This window comes from Felis catus, chromosome B2, assembly GCF_018350175.1.
Source record: "Felis catus isolate Fca126 chromosome B2, F.catus_Fca126_mat1.0, whole genome shotgun sequence".
In the NCBI taxonomy this organism is placed as follows: domain Eukaryota; kingdom Metazoa; phylum Chordata; class Mammalia; order Carnivora; family Felidae; genus Felis; species Felis catus.
In genome coordinates this window covers 86173073-86198377 of record NC_058372.1, presented here as the reverse complement: position 1 = coordinate 86198377, position 25305 = coordinate 86173073, and the positions used below count along the sequence as shown (strand labels likewise).

The window sequence follows — 25305 nt, the reverse complement described above, 5'->3', positions numbered from 1 at the left end:
ATAATTTGCCTTTACATAATCATAATTGAGGAGCAGAATATTCAATATTTCTTTTTTCTCCTTCCTTCCTTCCTTCCTTCCTTCCTTCCTTTCCTTCTTTCCTTTCTTTATTTCTCTCTTTTTCTCTCTCCTTCTCTAATGCACATGCACACACATCACACTCATGATCATCATCACTTTCTCATCATCATTATAATTTCTGCCACATTCAGTGAATAAAAATCACCAGTAAGATGGTATTCATAATGCAAGCACATTTATAGAAAGATCTGTATTTTCATTTCCCCATGCTATTACCAAAATCCATTTCCATAGATAATTAAGATCTAACTACATATGATGATGCTATTACTAAAAATCATCAATGTATATTACTAGTTTTTTTTCCCACTCTTTTGGACTGATCTGGAACAATTCAGTGAATCATCAAGTTGGACAAACTTTTATCATTATATACGAACAATCTAAAAATAATGTGTTGAGAGTTTATAACATTTCCTAGCTCTTAAAAATATTTCATATATATTATTCCAACCACTTTTACCAATTATGTTACTGGGTTGATCCAGGTGTCTGTTACCCAAATCAGGTACACAAAGCCTTTCTCATTCAACTGGAAACATGGTCAGTGATGGAAATTAAAGCAATTCATTCTGAAAACACAGATAGCATAACTGTAGTATCTTTCATCAGCACAAATACTTCGTTGCTTAAAGGAGTGACCTCCAGAAATTCATTCAAAGTACCTCCCCACTCCTAACCCTGGATCTTCATAGAACTATAATCCCATCATTGGCACAGATTCCAGAATTCCCAATTTTAATTCAGTATGCTGAAAACTTAAATTAGTGGTGTCCACATCATTTTAAGCTTAGATCTATATCTTAAATTGGAAACACAGGGCATGGCAGTATTTTTTAAAGATGGATCAGAAAACGTGTAGGTAACTATGAAGTGTCCAGATGATTCTGTCTTTCCTTAATTTTATCTCATGTTCAGCCTAATTCATTTTTTTATAACATATATTTAAACCAGTGAAAAATACGCACCCAAGGATTAATCAGTGAATATAAAATAGTGAATATAAATAATCAGTGAATATAAAATATAAACCAGTGAACATAAAGTAGTACCTGAGGTAATATCAAAAATATGCATAACTTGATCACGAAGGAAGAATGAATTAGCGATGCAATTCAACAAGACTGTGCATTAATTCTAAGTTTAAAATAATAGGTGTGTTTGAAATCTTATTGATACAAGACTCACTTATGAAACTAACACATTCATTCATTCAACAGATACTGGCTTCCTCTTAGGTTCTAAATTAAAGTACTATACTAAGGATTAAGATTATGGAAAGATGACAGAATCTGGATCCTAGCTGCAGGAGAAGATAGTTTAAAGTACAGAGTAATGTGAAATACCATGGGAGACTTTATACCAGTAAAAGAGAACAAGTTAAACAGATTTAGTCAGTGTAATTACTGTGGCTCTGCAAACCTGTTTTGGGAGACATTTCTACAAATTATACAGTTTTAAATCATCTATATAGGTCCACCAATGCATTTGGTCTTATACAACCCATCTTAATAACTTAGATTCTAATTGTTTATGTCTTACTCCATTCTCTGATTTTTGGAAGGGAGTTTTAGAGACGAGAGTTGCTTTTAATTATGTTTTCCCCCTTTGGCTCAACTTAAGGGTTCGTACATCTTCGTTCAGAGTGCAAAGCCAGGGACACAGAGATATTCTATGAGCAAATGCTTAAAACTAAATTTACAAATGATGCTGAAGTTCTGAGGATTCAAGCCTTGTTGGCTGATACAGGATAAGGGAGAGAGAACTTAAATTTTGGTCACTGATAGTACAGAATGAAGTCATGGACATTTGGGGTGATGATGAACCAGCAAAACTAATGTCATGGAAACAGCAGAAATGGTGAGAGATTCTTTACATCTCCCCAGAATATTTGATCAACAAAAAACAGAGCAAGTTCCTGTCTGAGGGCTGGTCCCTAGAGTCACACAAAGAGTGATTAGGGAATTAGAGAACAATCTCCTTTGCTCTGTTGCAAACTGTTTCCACCTGACAAGTTAGTAACTCCCCTTGCCAGGGCATGGATTCAAATAAATTAATATTTGATATCTATAACACAGAAAGTTTAACTTACATTATACAGTGCTTACTGGTACAATTTCATACATCTATACAGTGGAGAAAATCCTTCTCTCCAGTATGTCCATTATGATATGAGGATGATTAAAGGCCATTAAGATTTCACCTTGTTTTGAAAATATATATTAAAAATAAAGTCAGCAAGAGTGTGTCCCTTTATTTATTTAAAAGCAAGACACATGAAGTATAAAGTTAAGTCAAATAGCATTGTGAAAGTTATGGTAAACACTAATCATGTAATCTTCAAACAGCGGATTGCAAAAGTACAGTTTAAAAGTCCATTGTTGAGGCCATGCCCAACTTTTTTCTAAAAAAAATGTTTGTTCTATTACTTAAAGACTGGATAATGTAATTAACATAATGAAATTTCAGATTTAGAGAGGAAAAATAAATAGCATTGGATATTATATTTTCTGTAAATACATTCCTTTCATTTACATCAGATCATTATAGAAAAATCTCTGTATTTCTCTAGTAAGCTTGTCTCCAAAGAGAAAACAGTAGCAAATTCTGAGGGCAAGTGATCTTTGGATAATCAAAAGAAAAAAATGCAAGGCAGGGTTGTTCTATAGTAATATGTTATTGATTCAAAGTATAATTTCAGGACTGAGTAGTTTTGCCAGAGAAATGGATCAGTTTCCTGTTTTGGGAAATATGTATATAAAAATAGGTTATATAATATTTTGAAATCCTTAGTTAAATTAGCTTTACAATCTTCACTGGAATTTCTGAGATTTAAATGTTTAGACCTTTCTACATTGTTTTTGTTTCATTTAAAGAGTTACTAAAATCCTGGTTGATTTTTAAAGTGTCGTTGACAGTCTAGAATAGATTATAAACTAGAGCTTTCCTTATAATTAACATAAACATCCCCAAATCCAGAATTGTTCACTCTGTATCAGTGTACATTCCCCAAATAGTTTTATTAGGCAAGCTCTTTTAAGGGAAAAACACAACAAGAAATTCATCCAAATAATAGAAAGATTATGAGGGGTGCCTGGGTGGCTCAGTGGGTTAAGCATCTGGCTCTTGATTTCAGCTCAGGTCATGGTCTCGCAGTTGGTGGGATAGAGCCCCGCATCAGGATGAAAGCTCATAGCCTGCTTGCGATTCTCTCTCTCTCTCTCTCTCTCTCTCTGTTGCTCTCTGCCCCTCTCAGGCTCTCTCTCTCTCTCTCAAAAATAAATAAATGAACATTTGAGAATAAAGATGATGAAAAGTTCCACACACCTTACATTTTGCCTCATTTAACATGTTTTAAAAAAAGTTTGAGGAGCTCAAGGTCCTCTGTGATTTTTCAGTGATTTTGGTGACACCCTTCTGAGGTACTGTGGACAGAAGAATTGTCACACCCATTTCGCAATTACATGAGGAAATGAAGGTGAAGGTATTGATAATATATAGAATCAAAGAACAAATAGAAATAACCAGAACTTATTTAACCTTCTCAGTTACCTATGATTTCACAATGTCTTTCTCTAGGGCTAGGTATAGTTAATGCTGTTTCTTTAGGGACAAGGTTCTAGGCAGAAACTTTGCCTTTTATTTTTCTCTTTGTTTTCTAAAACAACAAACCAACTCAACTTTAATGGGAAGTGAAGGAAAAAAGAGAACGTTTCAAACGAGCATTTCCTGCCATAATTTTATTTAATGGCAACGTATTTGATTTCTTTTGTTACAGGCAGTCACACAATTCACACACTCAAGGTCCAGATCGAAGCCACAGTGAAAAGGAGATACTATATTTATATTTCGTAAGAACGGGGCTTATGGTATGACGAAATGAAAAGATCTATAGTGCTTAAAACAAACAAACAACAACAACAACGAAGGCAAATAAGAATATTCCCAAGGCTCCAGGGGGAAAAGCTGAGCTAATAAAAATGAAATTAGAAAGATGTCATTGTGATAGGTAAGGTGTCTCATAGATTTGATCCTCAAAGTGTTGCATGTTGGAAGAAAAACTACCAGTCCTGGGCCAGTGTAAAAATTGAAAAACTTTTTAGTAACGTTACCTATTTTGCTAATGAAGAGAAACACCAGACTCACCAAGGAGGAGAAGTATCCTTTGAATAGCAACCAAGTAATCATTACCTTTTGTGAAATCAGCTCTCATTGCAACCAGGAAACCCTAAATTAAAAGGCTGGAACAGACATTTTGGCTTTGTGGTCTCCAAAGGGATACAGCTATATCCAAAATAAATAAATAAATGAATAAATAAATAGTAACCAGGACTAGCTACAGGAGAAAATCTTAGGTCAGAAATAGTTAGAATGCACCTGACAAAGGCATATTAAAAACAAACAAACAAAAAATCCAAAAACCTATAAATTAATTGTTCCAACAATTAGATATTTAATAGTACAAAAAGCAAACAACTCTTCTGTATTACTTTGCTAGGGTTGCCATGACAAAATGCTAAGACTTGATGGCTTAAACAACAGAAATTTATTTTATCACAGTTCGAGCAGCCGGAAGTCCAGAATTAAGGTGCTGGGAGGGTTGGAGTCTCCTGAAGGATCTCTCCTTGGCTTGCAGATGGCCACATTCTTGCTGCCTCTTCACATGATCATTCATTTGTGGGTGTCCTTGTTGTCTCTTTTTCCTTCTCCATCTTTCTCCTCCTCCTCCTTCTTGTTTTTCTTGTTAAGATTTTATTTTTAAGTAATCTCTACACCCAATGTGGGGGCTTAAATTTATAACCCTGAGATCAGGAGTTACATGTTCTACTGACTGAGTCAGCCAGATGCCCTTCTTTGCCTTTTTATGAGGACACTAGTCACATTGGATTAGAGCCACACCTTAGTAGCCTCATTTTAACTTAATCACCTCTTTAAGGACCTTACGTCCAAACATGGTTATATCTGAGGTACTAGAAAATATAATTACTGGGACTTCAATGTATACATTTGGGGGGCACCTGGGTGGCTCAGTTGGTTAGGAGACCGACTTTGGCTCAGGTCATGATCTCGCAGTTTGTGAGTTTGAGCCCGGCGTCGGGCTCTGTGCTGACAGCTCAGAGCTTGGAGCCTGCTTCAGATTCTGTGTCTCCCCCTCTCTCTACCCCTCCCCTGCTCGCATTCTGTGTCTCTCTGTCTCTCAATAATAAGTAACGTTAAAAAAAATTATCAATGTATACATTTGGGGGAAACATAATTGAGGTCATAACAAATTCTCTCCCCAAAAGATAAGGAAGGCTGCTTTCATAATAAATCATTTGACAACGAAATCATTTCCCCCTCCTAACTCCCAATTACTAACTTTCTAGATTTCCAAGAAATCTAGAAATTAGGTTTCAGAAACTTTATAAACTTGCTAAGACCATTTAAAAAAGAACAATTTTTATGGGAAAGTAAACCAAAACTGCTATAGAATGGAGACAGCCTTTACTCAGATGATTGCGCGCTGTGTTTTTATACAACAAAGAGAACGCTTTTGTGCTTTATTATTATTTTTTTCAACGTTTATTTATTTTTGGGACAGAGAGAGACAGAGCATGAACGGGGGAGGGGCACAGAGAGAGGGAGACACAGAATCGGAAACAGTCTCCAGGCTCTGAGCCATCAGCCCAGAGCCCGACGCGGGGCTCCAACTCACAGACCGCGAGATCGTGACCTGGCTGAAGTCGGAGGCTTAACCGACTGCGCCACCCAGGCGCCCCCTTTTTTTTTTTTTTTTTTTTTTTGCTTTTGTGCTTTAAAGAACAGCCTAAAAAATGTTAAGAAAGTATGGGTAGGCACTGGAACTCTTAATGCCTCCTCAGCATGCACTACACCCACTCCGTATTGCGCAGCAGCAAGCACTTTGGAAGACCAACAGGGTTCAGGAGAGAAATTCCATGAGGTCCTGTCCAGTCCAACTTCTGTCTTCCAGGACTTGTTTACTTAACAGTGACTGGTTCAGAAATGGACACATCAACTAATTTGGTCCAAGCAGAATGAAGTGCAGCATTTTTGATTGCTGGGAAAAGGGAAATTCTCTTTCTAACTGGACAATGTACTGTGTGAAAATGATACAGCTACAAGTAGCTATTTTGTGATAACGGGGGAATGTAAGTCTAAGAATGAAGGTTTTCTTGGAAGAAAAAAGAACTGATAGAATTGTAAGGAAACTGAACTAGATTTTATCAGACTGTACCCTAAGTCCCTCACCTCTGGACTCCTAAATTATGTAAGCTAATAAATTCCTTTTACTGTTACTTTTAAAAATTCTGTTGTTTACAACCAAAACAGTATTTACTAATATACCTTCCAGCTTCCAACTAACAAGCCAAGTACCATTTGTTTGCCTTTAAAAGACTATTGTTGGGGGTGCCTGGGTGACTCAATTGGTTGAGCATCTGACTCTGCATTTCAGCTCAGGTCATGACCCCAGGGTTGTTCGACTGAGCCCCATATGGGCTCTGCACTGAGTGTGGTGCCTGCTTGAGATTCTCCCTCTCTCTGTCTCTGTCTCTGTCTCCCTCTCCCCCCCACCCCCACTCATGATCTCTGTCTCTGTTTCTCTCCAAAATAAAAGAAAATTGTAATCCAAGAAAAACTATAATTTTAAAAAGTAAAATTTGACCAGATAATTGTGGCTATATAAACAACTAAGGGTTCTAGAGCTAAAATCTAGAATCAGTAGTGAATCAACATTTGGGAAAATGATTTCATTCTTTCTCCCCCTATATTTCTTTCATTCATACTAATATCCAATTCCAAGAAGCATGATGAATATGAGTAAGGTAATAACTATAAAGTACTTTGATTTCTGATTTAGAGAGTAATATATATAAAAGCAAATATTGTGACAAACAAGGTTAACCATTGGGTTGAAACCATCCATTTCACTTTCTCTCATTAGTCACATTGAAAACTAACTAGTTGTGAAATAAGGTTAATGAAGTAGAAACATACAGTCTGATAATCAAATCCAGAAACAAAAGATGCATGTAGTAGTCCCCCCTCCAGGAAAATTAAAAATTCAATCATTTCTTCTAGGATCGAGATTGGCTGCTGGCCATTACCAGCAAAAGAAATATTTCTGAAAGCATGAAATTAAATTCTATAGCACATAAAAATAAAGACATTCTATTTTTTTAAATGACAGTAGTGATTCTTGCGCTCATAATTTAAAAGCAAAGAAACTCTAGAAAAGCGAGATTCAAGGCATAGCGATAAATGAGAGCCCTCAGGAGTTAGGAAGTATTTCCTATATTGTCATTTCACAAGTTACTATTTCTTTCTTGTTTGAGTGAAGACCTTTGCAGTGAAGATCTTTGTAGAGATGGTCATTGTCAAGCTACAGACAACCTTCTAATGGAAATCATGTGACTTTGTACTTTCTTAGTTTAATTCAGTCTGATTTCTTTTACTTTTCAGGATATTTCTTAATTTCATACTTATAAAGAGGTATATGGAAAGTATTCATAACTCTCACATTGTCTACTTATAGGGATTCCTACACACTTATTTAAAAAAATGATACATCAGTTTTTCCGGTTCCCCAAAAGTATAGATGAACGCAAGGCATCAGTCAATGCCTAATGTCCTGCTGCAATTTAAAGGAGCCGAAGTAGAAAAGGAGGAAGCAGTGAGCTCTCACAGGGCACAGGGAACAGGGCACAGAGCACATCCTGGATGAGTTGAGAGGAATCAACTCTCAGATGATCTGATTTGTCCAAAAATTGTTTACATGTATTTACAGAATTTAGATTCTTGAAAACTTATCCCACCAATTACACACAACAGTTTAATGCCTTGCCCCCAGCTTTACTGGGATATAACTGAAGCATAACACTATGCAAGCTTAAGGTGTACAATGCTTACCAGAGAAGTTAGTTGACACATCCATCAACTCACGTAGTGATAATTTGTGTGTGTGTGTGTGTGTGTGTGTGTGGTGAGAAGTTTCAAGACATACTCTGTTAGCAACTTTCAAATATATAATACAGTTAAATACTTTTGTAAGTACTCCAGTTTGATACCATTTCATAGTTGGGAAAAAATGATGGGCTTGATTTAAGGTACTCTACTTTCTTCATTAACGAGAAGAATTAATCCCTCTATAATACCTAAAATTTCCAGGTCCTTCTAGTGCTGTTTCTTCTTTTTTTAAAAATATTTATTTATTTTTGAGAGAGAGATAGACAGAGCATGAGCAGGGGAAGGAAGGGCAGAGAGAGAGGGAGACATCGAACCCAAAGCAGGCTCCAGGCTCTGACCTGTCAGCACAAAGCCTGATGTTGGGCTTGAATTCATGAACTATGAGATCATGACCTGAGCCAAAGACAGACGCTTAACATACTGAGCCACCCAGATGCCCCTAGTGCTGTTTCTAACTAGGTTTCTATGGTTTGCCCAGAAGATACCCAGATGAAGTTTGCCTATATTCTGGGAGGAAAAGCTCAACTTTCACTGAACCTCACATGCAGGAATGAAAACACTTTTCATATTCATGCTCTTCAGGTGTTGCTTTTAATGCATTTTTAGCAACATTCTTCTGAAAGGCCATAATTCTCCACTTACAACTCTATCAACTGAATGGGCAGTAATATTAAATTGTTTGTACTTGGCAGAACATTCATAAGCAAAACACAGCAAATCATTGTCTAAAAAGACAGTACCTAGTGACTTAGGGTCCTGTGACCCTAAGTAGATCAGCACATAGATAAGTCTCAATGCAGTCCCTTCACCTTAAACGTTAGTGGCTAGATGGAAGATTGCATTAGGATAGTTTATGGAAGTATAATTATGCAAAATTATTCTCTCTCACTCCATGGACTCATTTATTCAAGCAATACTTACTGAATAGCTGGTATGGAACAGGACCTAGGCCTCCAAAGATGAACAAAACAGACATAGCCTTACTACCCCCCTCCCTGCTAATACCCCCGCCCCCTCCCCTGGCTTTTGACCCAATGAGAGAGACAGGGAGTGAAGCAAGCACTTAAACTCTCTGTCAGGAGTGCCACAGGGCTACCAGATGCCTGTGGAAGGGACTTCCATGTGTAAATCTAGGTCACTATTCAAATCTGAACCTCAGGGATCAGGTCGGGGCTGAATTTTCAGACTTGGGTATCACCAGCGTATGCAGTGTGTAATAATCAAAACCATGACAGAGGAAGAGATGACCCATAGAAGGGCCAATGCCCAAGCACAGAATCAGACTTCAAAAGACAGACTCCCTCCCCATGGTTTCTCAAAACATAATGCTGATCTCACCATAAGTAAAGATGGGAACTGTTCTGATGGCACTAAATATATCTCTAAAATGTCTTCCATTGACTCTGGCCTCAGGTGGGCCTGTGAATAGGAGTGCCCTCTGATCTGTGTTTGAATGCTTCTCAATTTCATCCCTAATTTGATACTTATATATTTTTTTTAAAGATTGCCATTGTCTTCTACCTCAAATTATGGAGCTGGAGATATCCTTTTATGATGGGAAGCAGGTTCTGGTGATTAAAAATAGTTTCCAAGCTCACAGTGAGCTCTTGATTATGTAACACCATTGTATTAGATGGTTTCTTCCTGGAGAAATAAAAGGGTACATTATTCCTTAGGTCCAAAATATCCTAGTTGGAACTCAAAGCTCATGAGAGAAGGGGATAGTGAATCTGTGTATAACTAAATTCTGTTCACAGCTTTGTGTAGCAGGTCTCTTGAGAATGTAGGGGAGTTTTGTTCTGCATAACTTTGTCAAGTGAACTAGCTGCAGATGTGCTATGGGGCCATTTACAGTGCAGTGCCTCAAGTAGGAAGGCAAGACTGATGTCTTTACCGGATAAAATCTTTAAGGAAGGCTAGTCCCCTTAAAGTATGTCTGCAGTTGATCTGATACCAGACAAACAATTTCACTTCACCTTAGGCAGCAAAGACAAGAAAGTAAAGTGTAATTTCTCACATTCTCTTTGATAGATTTTCTTCTCTTTCTGTTAAAATGAGACTATCTTCTTCAGACATTGCAATATACTTTGGGGGGTGGGGAAAAATTTCTGCTAATAAATATTCCACAATGGCCTGACCCATGAAATGAGACTCATCTTGAAGTAAAAGTTACCTTAAGGATAGCTCGCTATCAAGTTTATTCAGAGCAGTTAAGCCCCAAGGAAAGCAGGGCTTTCTTCCTTTTCCTTTAGTCTAAATTTAACAGCTATTTTAGCCTCCAAATGACTTCAGGTTAAAACATCTTCTTGCTGTTACCAAGTGTGCTATCTTTGGTAATCCTACATCCAAAATATTAATTAGCATTCTCTTTGGTATCTGAAAATCTAAATTACAGAATCACACCTTTCCTTTTTGTAGCCACACTGGTAACGATAATTAATAAGTGTTATCAGTGGCATAGCTCAAAACTCAAGATGAATGAAATATTATAAAATTTCAAAACCTGAAACAGGAACGAAGTGGAAGTTGCTAGAATGTTATCTTACCTCTACCCCCAATCCTACGGAATTACGTGTGCCTTTTATTATCATTATTGTTGCCAGGCCAGCTCCACACCGCTCAAGCATAGAGAGGTTGTAGTTGTTCACAGACCTGGGGTATTCCGGAAATAAGTGGTCAGCCTTTCTATAGTGTGCTGCTGCTGCAGGTAGAAAGCAGGTTGATTGTCGGTGGCTCGTGGGTCAGGTGCTTCTGCTGTGCTGTTGAGTTCTTTCAATCCAGCTTACATGCAGCTGCCAGAATAAATCTCCTGCTCTGTCATTCCCCTTCTCAAAATCCTCCTTGCCTCATCCAATGTGGTGACTGTAGTCCAGGTCAGGCATCCAAGGTGCTACGCCCTCTAACGCCACTGCCCTATTTCACACACTCTGAGGCTCAGTTCGAAACACGGTCCACGCCTCACACGTCCCTCACCGCCAGTTTTTCTTCACATTGTTCTATTTGGAATGCTGAATCGTCCTGACCTCCAGCCCCAATTCCCACACTTTAAAAATCCAGGTCTGCAAAAAATACTACTTTCTTTACAATGACTTCTTGGTCCCTGATTGCATCTACTGAATTTTCATGGTATTTTATCTGCAAGTCTCTAATTTGTACCATTTTCTATCCTGTCTCATGGTAATTATTGAATACGTCTTATCTCTCCACAAAAGAACAAGGTCCAGGTGAACAGAAATGATCTTTCACTCTATAAGTATAATTATTAAAAATTCAGGCAAAGAAAGGTTTGCTTTAAATTTTTTTTTGTTTATTTATTTTTGAGAGAGACAGAGACAGAATGTGAGTGGGTTAGGGGCAGAGAGAGAGGGAGACACAGAATCCAAAGCAGGCTCCAGGCTCCAAGCTGTCAGTACAGAACTCAGTGCAGGGGCTCGAACTCATGAGCTGCAAGATCATGACCTGAGCTGAAGTTGGAGGCTTAACCGACTGAGCCCCCCAGGCGCCTCGAAAGATTTGCTTTTGATGGGACTCACAGCTGTGTTTTTTTCCTAGCAATGTCCATATTTCAGTAAGGTTTATTCTTGGTTCTGCTGATGACTGTGAATAAGTTTTGCTTGATGTTGATACTACAGACCTGATTTGAGGCGAATGAATGTCTGCCTTCTTAGTGAAAGGAGAGTACTTTTTCAAGAAGGGTTATACCGAGAAGGCATTTGTTCTAAGCTTTAAAATATGTAACCATTTTGAGTTGAAGGCATCATGGAATAATTTTTAAGTCAGTATTGTACTTTTACTCTCAAAATGGTCCATTGTGGTTTTCAACACTTTTATTGTCTGTCTTAAATGCTATATTACATGTCATCTAAATTAGTAATCATGTTCCTCATTAAAACAAATGCACTCTGCTGGTGGCAAAATTAATTCAGTTTAACAAAATACATGGAGTACTGGCTGTGTTAGATGATCACAGAGAATTATCATAATGAAAGCAGTCTAGTTGCTCAAGTAGCTCAAAATCCAACAGCCCAAGTTTTAAGCCACAGTCACAAAGAAGCAGTTAGAGAACATTTTGTTGGGATTTGTTTGCAAAGAGTCAGAACAAAGACATCAGATTTGTTTAAACATTCACTTATATATACCACTAGAGTGTTTTCTTTTTTCTTATCTTAATGTTTCCTCAACCCTATTGCAAAATACATAATTGGAGCAAGCTGTATCTTGGGCTATACAAACTTGTTATCATCTGAGCTTTCCCAAAGTTTCTCTAGCCTCAGGAATATTTAACTGTCCTCAGAGGGTCAATGAAGTTATCAAGAACCACAGAATAAGGGGTGTCTGGGTGGCTTAGCTGGTTAAGCATCCGACTTGGTTTTGGCTCAGGTCATGAACTCACTGTTTGTGAGTTCGAGACCCTCATAGGGCTCTGTGCTGACATTGCAAACCCTGCTTGGGATTCTCTCTCTCTCTCTCTCTCTCTCTCTCTCTCTCTCTCTCTCTGTCCCTCCTCCACATGTGCCTGCACTCTGTCTCAAAAATAAATAAATAAACTTAAAAAAAAGAACCCCGAAACAAGTAGACTTCACAGCACATTTCCATAGCTTGATTGATTATGCCATGTCATTTTTACTGAAAGCAAAATGATTTGAAAAATCCAGCAGTCTGAGTCTGTTTTTGATGCACTATACAGCACTCATACTTTATCTGACTCAATGCTGGAACTTTTTGATGATTATTTATTCATGTTTTGATTACTTGGGTTTTGATGGTGGTTGTTGACTGGCTTCTATCCTCCAAAATCTCCAGAACTCTATGGCACTCTTAAAATCCAATAACTTTGGAGAAAGGAAGGACTTGGTGATCTATCCAACCCTAATTTCTCATTCTCTATAGAAGAATCTGAGACCTAGAGTGGTTAATTGCCCCCCCCATCAGTTAGCAATTTACAGTGACTAGAACCTGAATTTTCACACTTCTGGCCTGGTGATTGATCAGCCTACTATGAAAAGCAGTTAGAAAGAATTCTAGTTCTCATCAACTTTGTGAGGTCTATGGTGAGTTAAATATGATTTTTAATGAAGGACTAGCCTTCGATTAATTGCACATGTGCTGCTCAGCTTCAACACTTTTTCTTCCCAACATAAATGTTTCTTTGAAGGATTGTCTTTGTAGTTGTCTCTAAAACTAATTTTCCCTTCGGTGCTCTTTATCCCATGTTCAGTGGTGCTTTTACCTTTATCTCTGATGTGAAACCATATCAAATGCACTTTTTCCCCCTAAAATATTAACTATATCTCAGCCCCTAAATATCTTTTATCTGGAATGGCTGTGATATCTTCAAAGAATTCCTGCAGATTAGTTATGCAAGCCTGAATCCATCATGGCCAGCATTCATCAAGTGATGCTTTAGCACTCCATGGGAGATGATTGTTTGACCACCCCCCTGGGGTCTTGCTCATTTCAATTAGCACGTGAAGGATGGAGAGAGAAGAAATCTTCACTCTGGGTGCTACCAGTGGCAAATGTCCGTATTACTTTTAGATCTATGAAGAAGTCTTACTTCTGCCTTTAGGTTTAAGATCAGTAATTATCTGCCTCCTGAAACTTAGTTTTTTCTCAGAAAATGCACCAACATTTTAGTATTTCTGTATTTCTAGTATTTCTATATCACACAGTTGACATTACTTATTCTTTTCTTTTGCTTCACAATAAAAATGAGGATAATAGGTACTTGTACAAATGAGAGAAAAGATTGTGCCACTTATCTTAGTGGATAAGAAAAAATAAGGAGAGTTGCTTTATCTCTTACGTGAGAAGGTAATTGTGTTTGTACTGATTGTTACTCTTTGGCCTGTGAATTCTTTGCTCTCTATTTAATTTCTGGAAGAGAGACATTTGCTTGTAAGATATTTTATATTTCATTATGAAATAATGAGAGAGCTAAAGCAAGCCTGATTAAATTACAGCTATCCAAAGATAGAGAAATTTTAGTTCCAAATTTAGTGTTGTACAATAGGGCTTGTCAATTAATAGCAATAAAAGTGGCTGGAGCGGACCCACGAGCATATTTAGCTGGCTCCTGAATGCATTTTTTGAAATAAATTTAAAATTCATTTTATCATTTTATAATAATAATAAAAAATCCTTTCACCAAGTAGTAATGCTCTTTTATAGTAACATGGAAAATAATGAGAAGATACATAAAATAGAAATATAAAGATATCCCTTTAGCTTCTTTCTGCAACAAAGTGGCATTACAGAATTAATTTATTCCTCTTTAAATGTAGTTCCAAAAGAGGAAAAGCAAAGAATATTTACTATGTACCTTATGCATCAAGAAAATGTTCTTTTATTTTCATCAAATTAGCCTCTTCTTAGGAAGTATAGACATTGAAACTAGATTATAAAGATATGGCCCCTCATGTTTTACTTTACAGTTTCCCAGTGTGTCATTTTTGTGTTTAAATTAGAAGCACCTTTTACATTTGGTATATAAAAGGTAACCAGCCTCACTGATACGTTTCAGTGTTGACTGCATACTAAATAATAGAGCAGATTAAAAGTGTCTTGAGTTGTCTACAAACCAGTAGAACGATAGGATACATTTTAAAAAGGGAAATTGGAATGGTCTTGGGAATCATGCTTTTTTAAAACATATTTCTGAACCCTATATAAGAGGCACCATGTTAGGCCACTTAGGTAAGGGTACAGAGCTGCATGGTCTACAGCAGCCCCTGCCATTTATAAACTCACATCTAATGAAATAAGGCAAATTATTTCTCTGCTGCTCAAAATCAGCAATTTTACTATGTCACTCCAATTAGAAGTCAAATCCTGGGGCACCTGAGTGGGTTGAGCATCCAACTTCGCTCACGTCACGATCTCACAGATCATGGGTTCGAGGCCCGCATCAGGCTCTGTGCTGACAGGTCAGAGCCTGGAGTCTGCTTTGGATTCTGTGTCTCCCTCTCTCTCTGCCCCTCCCCCAGTCACGCTCTGTCTCTGTCTATCAAAATTGAAAAAATGTAAAAAAAAATGAAAAAAAAATTCAAATCCTTATGGTGAGCTGGTAATCTCTAAAATTTAACAGAATAGGCACCTCTCACCCCCTTCCCATTGTTGCCACCTCCCCCATGTGCTTTTTCAACACATGCTTTCTCACCGTTGCTCTGGAAAGTCTGCCTCAGGGCTTTTGCACATCTGCTTAGAAGCTATCTCTGATATCCATCCACAAGGACAGCTCCTTCACTTCATTCTAATCCTGAGTCAAAACTCCCCACAGGTTTTCTTCGACAACCTTCTCTAAAATTAAACCCATCTCCATACCTCATATTTTCTTACATATTTACATTCTCTAGGATTTATTGCTACCCAACATACTATATATTGCAGTTATTAATTTTTACATTGTCCATTTTCAAATAGATTACAAAATCTTTGATCTTGGGAAATTTTGTCTTCTACATTCCCTACTATGTGCCTGAAACACTGCCTACCACACTCTAGGTGCTCAGTAAATATCTGCTTAATGAATGAATACATAATAAGCCAAAAACATGTGTCCACTAATAGCTATGACATAATAAAAAACATTATAAATAGTATAAGCAGAAAATGGGTATTGTCCTTAAATCATGGGATTCTACAGATGAACTTTGCAAGTGGAATTATTTTAATCTCTGTTGTATTTTCTGTACAATGGGTTTATGTGGTTAATAAACTACCTCATTTCTTCCATAAATACTAATGATAGAGTGCTATAATGTCTTTAGATTTTTTTAATTTTAAAGAGAAACTAGGAATATGTCTCTTCTTCTCTGAGAGTAATTATGAAAATACACCAATTGCTATGAATAATTCCACTTTAAATATGCAATGTTTGATAATAGATCTCAAATATGAAATTAATTTCTTCTTTTCTAATCAACCTCTTCCTATTTGGAGTCTTAATAGCTGAAATAACAGAGATCCATTGTGTTTTTAATCAAATTAGCAGGCAGATTTCCTCCTTTATTGCCCTTCCATAAAAATCTATTTAGCATAAAATAAGGATGCTGTAACATTTTCAGGCAATATTTGATTATGTACAGACTTAAATGCTTCCAATTCTAACCAATTATTGGAGGGTGCATCTAATTATATCTTCACTTCTAATTCAGCAATCTGTTTTTCCAGTTGTTTCAATCTGGCATATCACTCTTTTCTCCTCTCAGCAGAAAAAAAAGATATAATAGACCTACATAGCATTGATCAAGCAATTTCCCTAAATGAATAACTGGTGTTCTTTATAGGCAACACTGGAAGCTGCAAACAAATATCATCATTCGTTCAACTAATTGGGAAAAACATATCACTAAGGAAGAAAGAGGATTTAGAAACTCACTTTCCACAAAAATGAGAGTGACAGATAATACAGGTTGCTGTTAATGAGTGTGTGTATGTGCCTTTGTGTGATAACACAGCCAGGTGAGAGTATTGAAGGGGTTAGAGGTAAACAGCACACCCAACTTAGACAAGAAGAGCACACTGATTAAGGGGTACAGTTAACTATTTATCTGGAAAGCCTTACCTCTACCCTCAGTAAGTTGGGGCTTTCTGAGACAGGTGCAAAACCAGAATTCACTGTTGCCAACTAGCAAAAAACAAATCAGATGGGTGGAGTTGAGTAGGGAGGGGGAATCTGCTTAAGCTATTTCACTGCCCTTTCATTGCCCTCTGTCATATGGCCCCTTCCTAGTTTTTAACAAGGCAATGTGATTCTCATTTATCTTCTTGATCCAAAAGACACACGGCTCAGCCATCTTGTCTAAAATTTCAATCCACTCACGAGATTCGTATCTTTATATTTTAAAATAATCTTATTGAACAAATACTGTCTGACAGTTGGCGAATGGCCCTGCGCTCAGCACAGACATACCCTAAGGATATGATATGTCTGAGGGTGGCAAGTTGAGGCTTGGGGAAAGGGTGTACTCAAAAGCAAGAAAGAAGATAGGCAGAGCAGGAGGGAGGGAAGGGGAACAGGGACGGAAATGAAGGAAGGAAGAGAGGAAGAAAAAGAGGGAGGGAAGAAGGAAGGAAAGTAAGAACTACATGACTGATCTCCTTGTCTAACCATTAATTTTCAACTTATTGGGGTATCATCCTTACTCTCTGGCCATACCTAAATGCTTACAGTTTTGTAAGTACACTGAAGCAGTCCCTGTTACATGGCCTTTCCTCATTTTCTTCTCTCCATCTGGAGAATGTTGTAGGTAACATTCCCTAAACCTCCAGATCTTTCCTGACCACTCCTTGCTTGATGCCTACACTATCCACTCTCAACTGTTTCTATCTTAACAAGTGAAATACATTTGCCAAGTATTAGTTTGCATGTGTACTCTCCTTCCTTGGGCAAGAAACAACTTGAGGTAAGAAGCGAGATCTTTATGTTCTTGTTTTTCCAGTAGCTCACACAGTGCCTGGCAAATACTATCCACTCAGTGAATGCTGACTGAATAACACCTGTAAAGAAATCTCTCAACTTCTCTGAAATTCTCTCCCATTGTATAGGTGAATGAAATACTAGCAAAGGTAACATTTGTGAGGGCTTCTGTGTTCGTCAGGACTGAGTTGAGCAGTTACATTCAGTATGTCATTACATCCTCATAACTAACTTGCCAAATAAATGGCCTTTAGCACGTGCATTTTCTAGGCATGTAACTTAGGTGTACAGATGCTGAGGAACTTGACCAAGGTCATGCAATTACAAAAAATGCATGAAATTAGATCAGGAGGCGATGTAGTACATAAGAAGTCTTTGGGGTTAACATACTCTTAGTGTCATTTCTAGCTGTGACATTGACTGTTTATGCCATTTAGGAAAGGACCCAAAACTTGACTATATTCAATTTCCCAATTTCTGAAATTCAGGCAAAATACCACTTTGTCAAAATCACAGAACGTCTGTGAGGTCATATAACTTAATCTATGTGAAAATATTCTTTAAGATCATATGTTGCTATGATTTTAAGTTTATTATTATGATAACTTGATGATACTATATGTTCTCCCCATAGCTATGCTCTTTCTTAGGTAAAAATTAGTTTAAGAAGAAAATAATAGCAATAATGAGAAACCCATATTAGCACAATACACAGTGATAGAGTGCTAATATGTAAATATTATTCCCCACACATAGTATGTGTATTTTAATGAGATTTCTGAGGATGCCCAAGCAAAATAATGTATCTTGATCCTTCTGGTAGCTATTTTTTTTCTGTAATAAGACAATCTCTGATTTAGGATCAGATTCATTTGGTCGTATTATGTTCATTAAAGATGAACCTTTATTTTTATTTATTTTTTTTTTAATTTTTTTTCAACGTTTATTTATTTTTGGGACAGAGAGAGACAGAGCATGAACGGGGGAGGGGCAGAGATGGAGGGAGACACAGAATCGGAAACAGGCTCCAGGCTCCGAGCCATCAGCCCAGAGCCTGACGCGGGGCTCGAACTCCCGGACCGCGAGATCGTGACCTGGCTGAAGTCGGACGCTTAACCGACTGGGCCACCCAGGCGCCCCTAAAGATGAACCTTTAAGTAGCTCCTAATTCAAGTCTGTTTTGACCTTGATTATTTTCCTTTCTTATAGATCTTCTGGGATTTGGTCTTTTGTTCACTTTGGCAAAGTGCAGCCTGCTTTATCTCTCAGACTACTTTAGATTGGACGCTGACATAGTCCAGCTTTTACTGGTCATTGCTCTTATTTATAACTTGATCATGTTTCATTTTTTCTCTATTTATGGCCAGAAGGAAGATAATTTAAATACTTCTATCACAGATTAATCTTGCCTTTGATATCACTTGTTAATATAAGAAAAAGCTGTACAAATGAATTTAGGAACTAGAAACTTGCCTTAGGACTAGAAAATTCTACCAGGATAGATTTTTCTGTGCCATCATCCTATACTCAGTTTCATCTCTGAAATCACTATTTTTTAAAGGATTTTATGGCTTCTTAGGCAAGTTTATGAGCAGAATACCCATGTGCATAAGCTGTTTGCCTTACCCCTGCCATTAAAATGTCCTTTTACAGATAAAGATATATTAGTTAGATGTGTTTGGACTAATTAATCCCTACAGAAGGAGTGGAATGTAAAGTGAAGGAGGGATAAGATTAGAATTGGGAGAGGTATGTCCAGCAGACAGGGATAAGGAGGTTATGGTTTATAATAAAAGTAACCAAGTCATAGCCAGCTATATCTCAGAGAAGACAACCAGGATCTAGAGAGGAAGTAGTATGTCAAGGACTGGTCTACCACTGTCAAATTCCCCAGATTTCCTGGGTTCTCAGCCTGCAGCACAATTCTAGAGGTCTCTCTGAAAATTCAGAGAGGTAATTCACCATGCTTCCTGTCCCCACCATTCAGGATCACTACATAAAATACAAGGCCCTGAAAAATTTCACCCTTATTTTTCCTTTCACCCTGACACTGCTCTGCTACCCTGCCTTCCCTTCTCTTGACTCAAACCCATGTTTGTCCTCGGTGTCCTCTGACACCCTTTGCTTTTTTGCCTTAGTGTCCTGGCTCTTGCTTGAGACTGCTCTCTCTCCTGCACTCCATCAGCCTCAGAGACCTGTCTCCTTAGTATCTCTCTACGTTTTATCCTCTACTTTGGATACATTCTTTTTTATAAACTTGATGCTCTGACTCTCCAGGTAGGTTACTTTCATTTTTTTTTCTTTTATCTCTTATTTTCCTGCTTCCTATTTGTTTCCAACAATCCTTCAATTCTTTGGTGTTTGACTTTCAGCTTTTTTGTTTAAAAAAATTCTGGCCTGAGGGTAATTGCAGTGTTTATATAGATAACACATCCAACATTATGACCACTTGGTTGCTTAACCACATCATCTCCAATGACCCCAATCTGGATGCTCTGTCAACCATCATTCTCATGGTGACTGACTATGGCCTATAGCTTTACTTCTGAAATCTTATACTGCCCTCTTTCTCAGTTCATGACTTCCACTGTACATGCTATTGAATTTACTTGATCTATAAACTTTCTAATTGCTTTGGCATCCTCTTCTATTTACTGCATTCTCTTACCTTGACATTATGTCACTAAAACTTTCAACTCCCTTACACCCCGATCCTGGGTCAATCCAACTTTCTCTCATTTCCGGCATTTGGACTACTGAGAAAATCAAGCAACTAAATGGCCTGGCATCAATATGAATTCATTGTTCCTAACTAAACTGGGCCCTCAACAACTTGACAAAAAAATCCCTAGCTCATCCATTCCTCAGAGTGGCTCTTTCATAACTTTCAGAACTTTCCTAAAGCCTCTGTGATTTAATCCTCTCTTCACAGCAGAAGCGATTGCCTTCTACTTCAAACAGAATATAAAATGCAGAAAATGGGAAATCCCTCAATATTCCTCATTTAAAGTTACCAAGTTATCTGCAGGTATGTTCATCATTACCATGTTTCCTTCAGTCATTGGGAAAGATACTTTCCTCCAGACCCCATCACTTCTGGCTTCCTTAAGAATTTGAATTAATCAACTATCCCTTTGCTTATATTATCAGTGTTTTTCCTCTTTACTGGATCTCTCTCACCTTAAATATAAAATAAATAAGAAAATAATATTCTCTACTTATGTCTTTGTTATTCATGATCATATTAATCTCCTTCTTATCAAAGTAAAAAATTACTTATATTTACCATCTCTACTTTCACAGCTCCCACCTAATCTTTCATCTGGTTTTTGTCTTGCTGTTTCACTGAAATTGTGCTGGTCATGATTAGTAACAGTTGATTCAATACTAAATCCAAAGCACATTATTTCATATATATCTTACTTGAATTTTTCTGTCATATTGATAATTACTTCCTCTATTTCTTATATTAAAAAAGATTAATTGAGATATAACTGACATATAACATGTTGGCTTCAGGCATACAACATGATGATTAAATATATGTATATATTGCAAAATGATCACCACAATAAGTAGTTAGTATTTATCACCTCACATAGTAATACTATTTTTTTTAATTTTTATGAAAAAAATATTAGTGCTTATTTACTTTTGGGAGAGAGAGAGAGAGTAGAAGAGGGGCAGAGATAGAGGAGAGAGAGAATCCCAAGCAGGCTCTGTGATGTTAGCACAGAGCCCAACATGGGTCTTGATTCCACAAACCGTGAGATCATGACCTGAGCTGAAATCTCTAGAGTAAGATGCTTAACTGACTGAGCCACCCAGGTGAGTCCATAGTAGTACTATTTTTTTTTTCAGTGAGGAATACTTTTAAGATCTACTCATTAACTTTCAAATGTACAATACAACATTATTAACCATAGTCACCATACTGTACAATACATCCCCAGGACTTATTTTATAAGTTTGTACCTTTTGATCACCTTCACCCATTTTGCCCACCATCCACCCCCATCTCTAGTAACCTCCAATCTGTTCTTTGTATCTATGAGTTCAGGGTTTTTGGGGTTGGGGGGTGGGTGTAAAGTTCCACATGTAAATGATATCATATGGTATTTTTCTTTCTCTGACTTTTTTTACCTAGCATAATTCACTCAAGGTTCATCCATATTACTGCAAATGGTAGGATTTCCTTCTTGTTTATAGCTGAATAATGTTCCATTGTGTATATATACAGTGTGTGTAACATCATATCTATATGATAGATATCTATATCTATCTATATCTATATGATAGATATCTATATGATATCTATATAGATATCTATATATATAGATATCTATATAGATATATCTATAGATAGATATATAGATATAGATATATATATAGATATATATAGATATATATAGATATCTATATAGATAGATCTATCTATAGATCTATCTATATAGATATCTATATAGATATCTATATCTATATGATAGATATCTATATCTATCTATATCTATATCTATCTACACACACACATTTTCTTTATGCATTCATCCATAAGTGGACACTTAGGTTGCTTCCACATCTTGGTTATTGTAAATAATGCTGCAGTGAACATGGGGTATAGATGTCTTTTCAAGTTAGTATTTTTTCTTCCTTCAGATAAATACCCAGAAATGGAACTACTGGATCATATGGCCATTCTATTTTTAATTTTGGGGGAAACCTCCATATTATTTTCAATATGGCTGCACCAATTTACATTCCCATCAACAGTGCACAAGGGTTCCCTTTTCTGCACATCCTCACCAACACTTGTCATTTCTTGCCATTTGATAACAGCCATTCTAACAGGTATGGGGTGATATCTCACTGTGGTTTTGATTTGCATTTCCCTGATGATTAGTGATGTTAAACACCTTTTCATGTATCTGTTGGCCATCTGTATGTCTTCCATGCAAAAATGTCTATTCAGATCCTTGGCCCATTTTTTTAATTAGATTGTTTTTTACTATTATGTTGCACTATTAGGGATTTACCCAAAGAATACAAAAAAATAGTAATTCAAAGGGATACATGCACCCTGATGTTTAGAGCAGCATTATCTACAATTGTGAAAACAGCCCAAATGTCCATCAACTGATGAATGGATGAAGAAGATGTGGTATATATGTACAATGGAATATTATTCTGCCTTAAAAAAAGAATGAAATCTTGCCATTTGTAATGACATGGATGAAGCTGGAGAGTATTATGCTAAGTGAAATAAGTCAGTTAGACAAAGAAAAATACCATATGATTTCACTCATATGTGGAATTCAAGAAACAAAACAAATAAGCAAAGGTAAAAAAGAGAGAGAAGCAAACCAAAAAACAGACTCTCAACTATAGAGAACAAACTGATGGCTGCAGAGGAGAGGTGGGTGGGGGAGGGGTTAGAGAGGTGATGGGGATTAAGTGGTGAATTTGTTGGGATTAGCACCAGGTGTTGCACTTCTAGTGCTGAATTGCTTTATTGTACACCTGACACTAATATTACACTACATGTTAACTGATTAGAATTTAAATAAAAAACTTAAAAAAAATGAACCTTTTTCCTTTCTAGCACTATCCTATATCCCTTGTCATAATGTCTTGAAAGGGGAGGTGAAGTTTGTTACTTACTTCCTCATGTTAGTTATTCCTTTTTCCTCTTCAATTTAACTTCAACTCCAACCACTACTGGAACTCCTCCCATTGAGTTCACTAATAACCCCCAATTAGGACATCCAGAAGTGTTTAAACATAGTAGGTTTTTTTTATATCATTTATATACCATTCGGTTCTCTCCTTTAAAGTGCACCACTCCGTGGTTTTTAAACACACTTACAGTTGGGCAATCATCACTATAATCAATTTTAAAAGACCTGTACACTGCAACTATAAAAAAACTGTAAAACATTCAAGACATAAATAAATAGAAAGATATTTCATGTTCATGAATTGGAAGAAATATTGTGAAAATGCCCATACTATCCAAAGGAATCTACAAATTCAGTGCAATCCCTATCAAGTTCCCAATGACATTTTTCACAGAAATAGAAAAAAAAAAACAATTCTAAAATTTGTATGGAACCATAGAAGATCCCAAAAAGCTAAACCAATCTTGAGTAAGAATAACAAGACTGGAGGTATCACGCATCTTGATTTCAAACTATATTACAAAACTCTAATCAAAACAGTATGGTATGGGCATAAAAACAGATATCTAGACTGGTGGTAAAGAATAGGGAGCCCAGAAATAACCCACACATATATGATCAATTGAGGACTAAGGAGATAAGAATATACAATGGGGAAACTACAGTCTCTTCAATAAATGGTGCTGGGAAAACTGGACAAGTTACATGCATGGATGAAACCGGACCGCTATCATACCCCATACACAAAAGTTAAGACAAAACAGAAGAGGGGCGCCTGGGTGGCTCAGTCAGTTAAGTGTCCGACTTCGGCTCAGGTCATGATCTCATGGCTCCTGGGTTTGAGTCCCATGAAGGGCTCTGTGCTGACAGCTCAGAGCCTGCAGCCTGCTTCAGATTCTGTCTCTGGCTCTCTCTGCCCCTCCCCCACTTGTGCTCTGTCTCTCTGTCTCTAAAATAAATAAACATTAAAAAAAATTTTAAAAAGACAAAACAGAACAAATACTTGAATGTAATACTTGATCCATAAAACTCCTAAAAGAAACAGGTGGTAAGCTCCTTGACACTGGTCTTGGAGATGATTTTTTGGATCTGATATCAAAAGCATAGGCAACAAAAGCAAAAATAAACCAGTGGAACCACATTGAACTAAAAAGCTTCTGCATAGTAAAGAAAACCATCAACAAAATGAAAAGGCAACCTAACGAACAGGAGAAAAATATTTGCAAATCATCTATCTAGTAAGGGGTTAATATTAAAAATATATAAAGAACTCATACTCTCTCTCTTTTGATCCTCTGTATACATTTAGGTTCCCTGATCCTGCTCACTCCTGTCTTTCCACCTGTAGTCTACTTAGTCATTGAACTGTTCTTTGTTCCCATTGTGCTCTCTAGATTTCACATTCTACTGTCTCTGAGTGCCTTCATTCATTCCCATGACTATGCCACCCATTTGCTAGTATATGCCCATAGCCTAAGCCTCTTTTCTTGAATTCCATGGTTCTTTATCCAACCATACACTAGGAATGTCTTCTTTGATTTTCTACAGGTACCTCAAACTCAACATATGTGAAAACATTTTTTCCATTTTATCTCATTGGATTCTGATGCTCCATTGATGTGCCTGATGCTAGTAAGTGTCTCCAACAACCACCAAACACCAAAACCATAAACTCGAGTCACTCTTGAATTCAAATCCCTGACATTCAGCCAATCTTCACATCCTGCCATTTCTCTCTAATATATTTTTAATCTTTCTACTTCTTTCCAGTATGATTGTAACTATTTTTGTTCAGTTTTATCTTTTGTTTTGATTTGAAGAGGTTTTCTAAATAGGTCCCTATTCATCTTTCATATTATTGCCATAGTCGTCATTTTAAAAATAAAATTTGGAAAAGTTCCAAACTTTTCAGCAAGGCATAAAAGATTCTTCATAATTTGGAAGCTGTTTGCTTCTGCTGTCTTATTTCTACTGCTCTCAAAATATTTTTGGCAGACACTCTTTCTACAGGATATACCAGCACCTTTCATATGCTAATGAAAAGAAACAGAGGAGACTATGGTAGGCAACTTTTCTGAAACTTACTTGATTATAGAACACTTTTTCTTTTTTCATAGAATAGTTAATAATTTCTTAGAACTAGAACTTTTCCAATATTTGGGA

The 25305-nt window shown here is 36.9% G+C and overlaps 1 protein-coding gene across 3 annotated transcripts in view; it reads right to left on the bottom strand.

Moving 5' to 3' along the window:
* FUT9 (fucosyltransferase 9) overlaps positions 1–25305 on the bottom strand; it is a 210227-nt gene that overhangs the window by 55498 nt on the left and 129424 nt on the right. Inside the window, exon 1 of one of the 3 annotated variants that reach the window (XM_045057861.1) lies at positions 2174–2297. The exons of the other annotated variants lie outside the window; for them this stretch is intronic. The gene's annotated coding sequence lies outside the window, so the exon portion shown is untranslated. Of the gene's footprint in view, positions 1–2173; positions 2298–25305 lie in introns of those variants that run through there. 3 annotated transcript variants of the gene reach the window in all.